The sequence below is a fragment of the Artemia sp. Qi Xiang Cuo genome, chromosome 5 (assembly GCF_049724085.1).
Source record: "Artemia sp. Qi Xiang Cuo chromosome 5, ASM4972408v1, whole genome shotgun sequence".
Classification (NCBI taxonomy): Eukaryota; Metazoa; Arthropoda; class Branchiopoda; order Anostraca; family Artemiidae; genus Artemia; species Artemia sp. Qi Xiang Cuo.
In genome coordinates this window covers 4,140,128-4,147,498 of record NC_142798.1, presented here as the reverse complement: position 1 = coordinate 4,147,498, position 7,371 = coordinate 4,140,128, and the positions used below count along the sequence as shown (strand labels likewise).

At 35.7% G+C, this 7,371-nt stretch overlaps 1 protein-coding gene across 4 annotated transcripts in view; it reads left to right on the top strand.

Moving 5' to 3' along the window:
- The first annotated feature begins 1,063 nt into the window (after nt 1-1,063).
- Nucleotides 1,064-7,371, top strand: part of LOC148951732 (DDB1- and CUL4-associated factor 11) — a 75,329-nt gene continuing 69,021 nt past the window's right edge. The window contains exon 1 of one of the 4 annotated variants that reach the window (XM_089088687.1): nt 1,064-1,082. The gene's annotated coding sequence lies outside the window, so the exon portion shown is untranslated. Of the gene's footprint in view, nt 1,195-6,458; nt 6,620-7,371 lie in introns of those variants that run through there. The other 3 variants (XM_089088684.1, XM_089088685.1, XM_089088686.1) reach the window with 3 other exon arrangements.

The following is a 7,371-nucleotide window of genomic DNA, read 5'->3' as shown; positions in this document are numbered from 1 at the left end:
TCCATGTTATACCCATCCCATATGGACTACCCATCCCATTTGGATTGTAGGGATGGGTCCTAAAATGCCATTTCCAGTAGCCACGTGGAGAGAGATCTTGGTGTCCTGGAAGACGACGAATTGAAATTTCATATTCATGCACAAGCGACTATTGCAAAGGTTAATCAGACTCTTGGCTTAATCAAAAAAACGTTCACTAGCAGATCTCCAACTGTTATGACCAAGCTATACAAGAGTCTAGTTCGACCAAGGTTAGAGTTTGGAATGTGTATCGCATGCCCAATCAATAAGACAGACCAAGCAGCTCTAGAATCAGTCCAGAGGAGGGCAACGAAATGTATTAGAGACCTCTATGATGTCCCTTATCCATCCCGTCTCCGTAAGCTTAGAATACCATCTCAAACATATCGTCGCAAACGAGGAGATGTGATAACAGCATACAAGCTCCTAAATGCTGAGGATACCATTCCTGGCCTTTTTCAACCGGACAATTCAAACAGAACTCGTGGTCATTCTCAAAAGCAATTCCGAAAACCAGCCAACACCAGACTAAGGAACAAGTTCTTCTCAAATAGAGTTGTCAGCTTGTGGAACTCCCTTAGTGAAAAAACAGTAACCTCTACCAGCGTGGATGCGTTTAAGTCATCAGTGGATAGAGAGTGGCTCAACAAACCGTGGTGCACCATTTGGGACGCCACAAATGATGATTAACTATCATCACTGAAGCTGGCGGACACAGGATTGGTCCTATCGCTAGCAAGTGCGATTTAAGGTAATTTTAAGGTAATGTTTGCACACCAAACCTACCAACAATATGGCCGATTTTCGCACAGCGTTGCAATTCAGGCGGAAAAACGAATAAGGTCTATAGCGCTGGTTTAGTTATAATGCATAAGTACCCAAAATAGGGGTGAGTGGTAAACCTCCTAACTTGAAAGGTCTGTATTCAACAGAAGGAAGCCTGGATTTCCAGACAAGTTTAAATCCACTATTCACCAATGAAAATTAGTTTGAATCCGTAAGGAAGAAACAGCAAATCATTTGTCATATTAGGTCATGGATGAAGAAGAAGCAGACAGCAGGTGATATAATTAATTTTTGTACTTTTCTTACAAGTTAAACATTAGCAAAATCAAAAGTAGCCTAATAGAAAAGTATTTATATGTATTTCAAGGCATCTGACAGACTATCTGGGTAAGTTTAAGTCTAATTGTTTACAAGTAGCAGGCTAAGCTAGTTCTAATGAATCATTTGCTGACCTCATAGAGACATCCACCACATGGCTAATATGGGAATAAAGTTCATTTGTGATGCAAATGAATATTATATTTAGATTGAGGATGCAATTATAGGTATATATTTGCACATTAGGGGGGTGGGGGTATATATTCTGTGAATAGGCCTATATAGGTTCTAAGAAATTCATGAATTTCTTAGAAAAACAAAGAAAAAGTTGAAGATAAAGGCTCTCCCCCTGAAAAATGTGTTAACTAGGATTATTCTCCATATTATGGAGTAAGAATTGTCTTCTTAATATGTTTCCTTATGTCCAGCTGGACTCCTAGCCTATGCTTAAAATAGCCTACTGGTTGGCCAGTTGGCTAATTTAAATATTTATATATATATATATATATATATATATATATATATATATATATATATATATATATATATATATATATATATATACACTGTCAAATTAGCCATCTGGTGGTATCCCACCTGATAGCCAGCACTAGCCTACCTTTTTGGTAGGCCTATGCTAAGTTGTATGAGCACCCATAAGCTGATTCCTTGGGGGGTTTACCTGATCTAATTGGTACTCTTAATGCTATATGATAGAAATCTCAAAACAAAATATAAAAATAAGGCAGCATCATTCAACCAGGAGGCAGCTGGTGCCTCCTCCTGCCCACCTTTATGGGTGCCCATGCTAAGTAGCCTACCTTGGTAAAATTCTAACCAAGCTACTTCTTGCTATCTTGGAAATTGATTAGCCTTGGTTAGAAAAATAAAAAAATCAGTAATGAATCTAGGGCCAAAAAAATATGGGTAAGGTTTCTATTAATGAACTATTCAGGTAGCTAAGAAATAAACTTACGTCTATAGTCAGAATTACATCCTGAATCCAAATTTAACATGCATTTGTGTTTTAAATGAGCTTTAGCCTACCCCTCACCCCTATATATAGGGGAGAGAGGGGTGAAACCATACATTTTGAAGAGTTTGACCCCCTACAAGGCAAATTTCTAAAGACACAAACTTCCTTTTTACATGAATAGACAACTCAATTAGGTAAATTTTTGGCAGTTCATACTATTGACTCATGAATAAAGTGAACATACTACTCAATGCCTTTTTTTTATGCTCTTTATGAATATAATAATCATTTTTGTCAAAAAAAAATTTCACCCCCACCCCTATATATACCAATTCAGGGTGAAATGGGTTTCACCCTACATATACCAATGAAATGGTATATATAGGGGTGGGGGTAAAATTCATTTCTGACAAAAATGATTGTTATATTTAGAAAGAGCATAAAAAAAGGCATCAAGTAGTATGTTTACTTTATTTGTAAGTCAATAATATGAACTGCCAAAAATTTACCCTCAATTATTCACTTGTCTTGGTGATTTTTTTCAATAACATCCCTTGAGTCATTTCTTGGAGACACCCAAAAACGTGTGACCTGTTCAAGTGTCCAAAGTTGCCCCAACCAGGGGGTGACTTTAGACACACATGGGGCATTTCTGGACATTCATTAACTAGTGCTTGTAATAATTGATCCAAATAATAATAACATTTAATTCAGATTATATACAAGTTAAATGCAACATTAAATTTATTTTATGAGAAATCACAGCCAAATACAATAGCTTTGGCTGTTTGCTCAGTTCCTCTTACAGAAACCAGCACAAGAAGCTTCATGATAATGTCCTGAAAGTCAGTTACTGCATAATCCCAACATTCAGGGAAGATGAACTTCCAACCAGACTTGCACACATAGTTTATTTTTGGTACTCTGCCACTTATTTCTTCAATTTCACCAACATGGTCAACAGCAGAATTTTGCTTCTTTCCCACCATAAATCTTACAAGCACAAAATTTTTACAAGATAATTCTTCATCAGTCTCAAAGTCACTGATACTTCCACAATGTAAAGACTTGTCACATGGGCATACATAGCTTCTTGTCTAGGGGGGGGGGGGCAATTCTGTGATGAAGGGCAGGGGCTGAGGTTATATTGGCAGTTCACAAAAGCTTGCATTGCCAGAAAGCTCTATCATACCTATGAAATCTTTATTAATAAGTAATTGTCAATAAGCTTAAGCATTAATTAGCCTTCTTAGATTAGAGCTAAATCTCCCCAAGACATTATGGATAGTTGCTTCTTGTTTGACTTTTATTCTGTCATTCCAGATGTTTATTTCCAGCTTTTTAACCATCTGCCTTTTATCAACTGCTTTTTTAGCCATCTACCTTTTTTCAACTGTTTTTTCAACCATCTGCTTTATCAGCCATATCTAGTGTAAATTTGTAAATGAAATATCTTAAGCCAAACTGGCCAGCCATGATAAAATACCAACAAAGAGAAAAATCTCTGTGAAAAAAAAAAACAACAAACAAGACTGCAGCCAGTGGAGAGAAAAAACAAAATATGTAAAACAACATGGATATTTAGCCTGTATCCAAACAAGGCGCCTTCAGCACAAAAAACACACAAGAAGAACAAGATAAAAAACCAAGCTAAAACAAAAAACCAGTAAAACCACCACAAAAAAAATATATACAATTGGCACAAACTGATACATGTGGATCAGTTTGTGCCAATTGTAATTTTTTTTTGGTGGTGGTTTTATTCGTTTTAAGTTTTAGCTCTGTTTTTTATCTTGTTCTTCTTGTGTTTCTTTTGTGCAGAAGATGCCTTGTTTGGATACAGACAAAATATCTGCGTTGTTTTACATTTTTGTCTTTTCTCTCCACTGGCTGCAGTCTTGTTTGTTGTTTTTTTTTAACTGAGATTTTTCTCTTTGTTGTTTTTTTTTTAGCGTAAATTAGAATTTCTAGGGGGGGGGGGGGCCGCGGCCGTACTCTTACCCCCATCTGTATGCCCATGACTTGTCATCCAACTTGTTGTTGAGCTGCATATTTATGTCTAAAATGCTGCCTCAAGTTTTGTCAGCAATGAATGAAACTTTGACTTTTTAGCAACTTTTTCCTTTTCTTAGCAAGCCTTAGCCTAGTCTCTGCTACTAGTGCCCTTTTTTCTGGTGTTTCTGTCAGAATTCTACTTTTGCTTTTTCTACAGTTTTTGCATAGACCCACTTACATTTTTCCCAGTGGATATGGTCTGATGTTTTCAGGAGTTAGGGCCATAAACAAGTTTGATGTTGTAATTGTAGAAAATACTGTCTAATCTTGAACACAAGATCTTAAACTTGGAACAAAGCATATAAATATTTTGTACTAAATACTTAAGCAGACTTAATCTTGGAAAAATCTGATACAATACAAAGATTGTTATGCAGAATAATTGTGTTTAAATAGGCTAGGCTGTAAGGCAAGGCATAACTTTTGTCAAACAAACTTTGATAGCCAAAAATATATTACTTCAGGTTCTCTATAACACAACATAAACACTATCAATTTTACCAATATTCTGCCTCCAGCTACATATAGTTCAATTTTACAAGTTGCAAAAAACTTCCGTAAGTACGGGCGAAACCAAATACCACGAAAGTGTCCAAAATGAACCCCCAAAAAAGTGTTCAGAGTTGCCCCATGTTAATGCCATTTTGAAAATTTATTTTTTCGTAGATAACGGCATGATATTTACTGATGAAAACCTCTTAAAGCCTACTGATGAACATTCATTGCTTGCCATGCAAATAGCAAGGGTATACCTTGTCTGATCCTGCTAACTTATGTCTCAATAAAAATATTTGACAAAGACTACATGGGTCAGGATTTCCAGCAAGCATTACAAAACTTCCTTGCCTCTTTTCTTGGTTATCTCTTTTATCCAAAATTTAAAGCTTTCTCCCAATGTGTGTTACATGAAGTTCATCTAGTAGGAATTTTTTTATAGTGATACATTAATTTAATTAAATTAAACAAAAAGTTTAAATGCAAAAATAAATATGATTCACCCAAAACCAAACGGTTGTCATAGGGTGAAAGAGGTAAAAAAAAATACATACATATAACGTCATTTAAATTCACTATAATAAGAAAGAAAGAAAAAAAGAGAGAAAAGAAAGAAAAAAAAAATAAATAAAGAATACTAATAATGCTATAGGGACAGCAACTACATACCATATTCATGTTGTGGGGTCGCACTCACAAACCAGCAAGCAATTACAACTTAAATTAAATCAAATCAAGTCACCTCCAAAACAAGCAAAACTAGAATTAATACTTACTTAATAATTTTTCTTTCAATTGATTTTGAATGGATTAGCTCGAAAACTTTAGACAAGGGGTCAAATGTATGGAGTTGCCCGTGTGGTTTCACCCCTCTCCCCTACCAATTCAGGGTATATATTTGCAAATTAGGGGGGGGGGTGTAAAGTTCATTTCTGATGCAAATGAATGTTTCAAATGAACAATTCAAGATGCAATTCTGACTATAGAGGTAATTTTGAACTTTACCCCCACCCCTTAATTTTCAAATATATAGCCTAGGCCTACCCTGAATTGGTATATATAGGGGTAGATGCAAAGTTCATTTCTGATGCAAATGTATGTCAAAGTTGGGTTCAGGATGCAATTCTGACTACAGTGGTAAGTTTGTTTCTTAGCTACCTGAATAGTCTGTTAATATAGACATTACCCAAAAATAGGTGTTCTCTGGGAAGTATTGCCAAGCTGCTATGTTAACTCTCTCTGATTTCTATAGCTTAGAAATTTGCCTACTTGACAGGTTTGCTTACTATACCTATTGGAATTTTGGCAAAACAATATTATACCTTATTTTTCAGTTTCTTCTCTGGTTTTGGTTTTTGAAATTCCTATCATTCAAATAGGCCTAGGCTAGAATTCTAAGCCATATCTGTAGGTTTTTTTCTAAACTTAGGAAGTGTGTGCATATCTTTGAAATCTCATAGATTGGGATTGAGCAAAGCTGTGAAGCTGAAAATACTTTTCTTGTGCTTCATTAAGCAAAAGATCAATTTTGCAAGGTTTCACTTTTATAAAACAAAGATTTTTAAAGATCAGTGCCTTCTAGAAAGAGAAGGAGTGGAGGTATGTACTTTGAAATATCTTCCCAGGATATACTTTAGTCTGTAGATCCATCCCTAAAAGTTTCATTTTCCTAACCTAACTACTTTCCAAAATAGCAGGAAGTAGGCTGTTTAGAATTTTACCCCTACCTCTTTTTGCAGATCAGGGTTACCTTAAATTGCCTCTAAGAGCAATCTAAGGATTTCTCCTTGTAGAGCTCCAGAATGATGACTTGAGTTGTATTCAAAGTTCTTTAGTGACCAGGTGCTGTTGCATGATTGGTATAATCCCAATTGACTTTACACTCTCTGGAGGACTGCTCAGCATCCAGCCTTTGTTTGAAAACATCAATGGATGTAGCTGTTGACAATTTGTGATGAAAAGAATTGAGTGTGGACTCTAGATATTTAACGTTTTCTGTTGATTAGCTTACTTATTTGGTAGTTAAAAGAGGTAAACTTTTTGCCTGAAAAAATCTGGTATAAGACTTTTCAACATACAGAATTTCCATTTTTACATTTTACCAACTCTCATCAATATTATGATTAGTAAGCTGTTTCCAGTTGACATTGGCAAGCCTTTCAGAGACTGTTTTGTAGTTGACATATTTTTGTTGCTTAGAAGAAGGTTGTTTAGCAGGGAGACATAACTCCAAAATAATTACAACATGGTTGCTATTACCACCAGGTGTGGATATTACATTCTTAACAAGAAAATCAAGATAACCAGATCAAGAGTGGTGGAAACTTAACCTTCCCTGAAACAAGTTGGTTGTGATATTGTTTGAGAGAGGGTAGATAAAAAAGGAGAATCTCTGATGCAAACCCAGATCTACCAATCCATTGGGTTTCAGGAAGGTTGAAGTCCCCCAGAAGGACAAGATCATATCTGGCAAAATTGGGCATCACATTTGATAACATAGCAGCCAAATTAGATTTGGAGTCCAAAGCACAAGGAGCACTAGGGCTTCTATAAATAGCACCCACTACAATTGTGATTGTTTGATTCTGTATTTTTATCTAAACAAGCTCAATTCCATCAGTAGTCATAGAATTAAAATGAATGAGACTAACCTTTAGTCCATCTCTTATGTATAAGCACACTCCTTGGTGGCAAAGTGGGGAATTCAGGTTAGAAAAGAG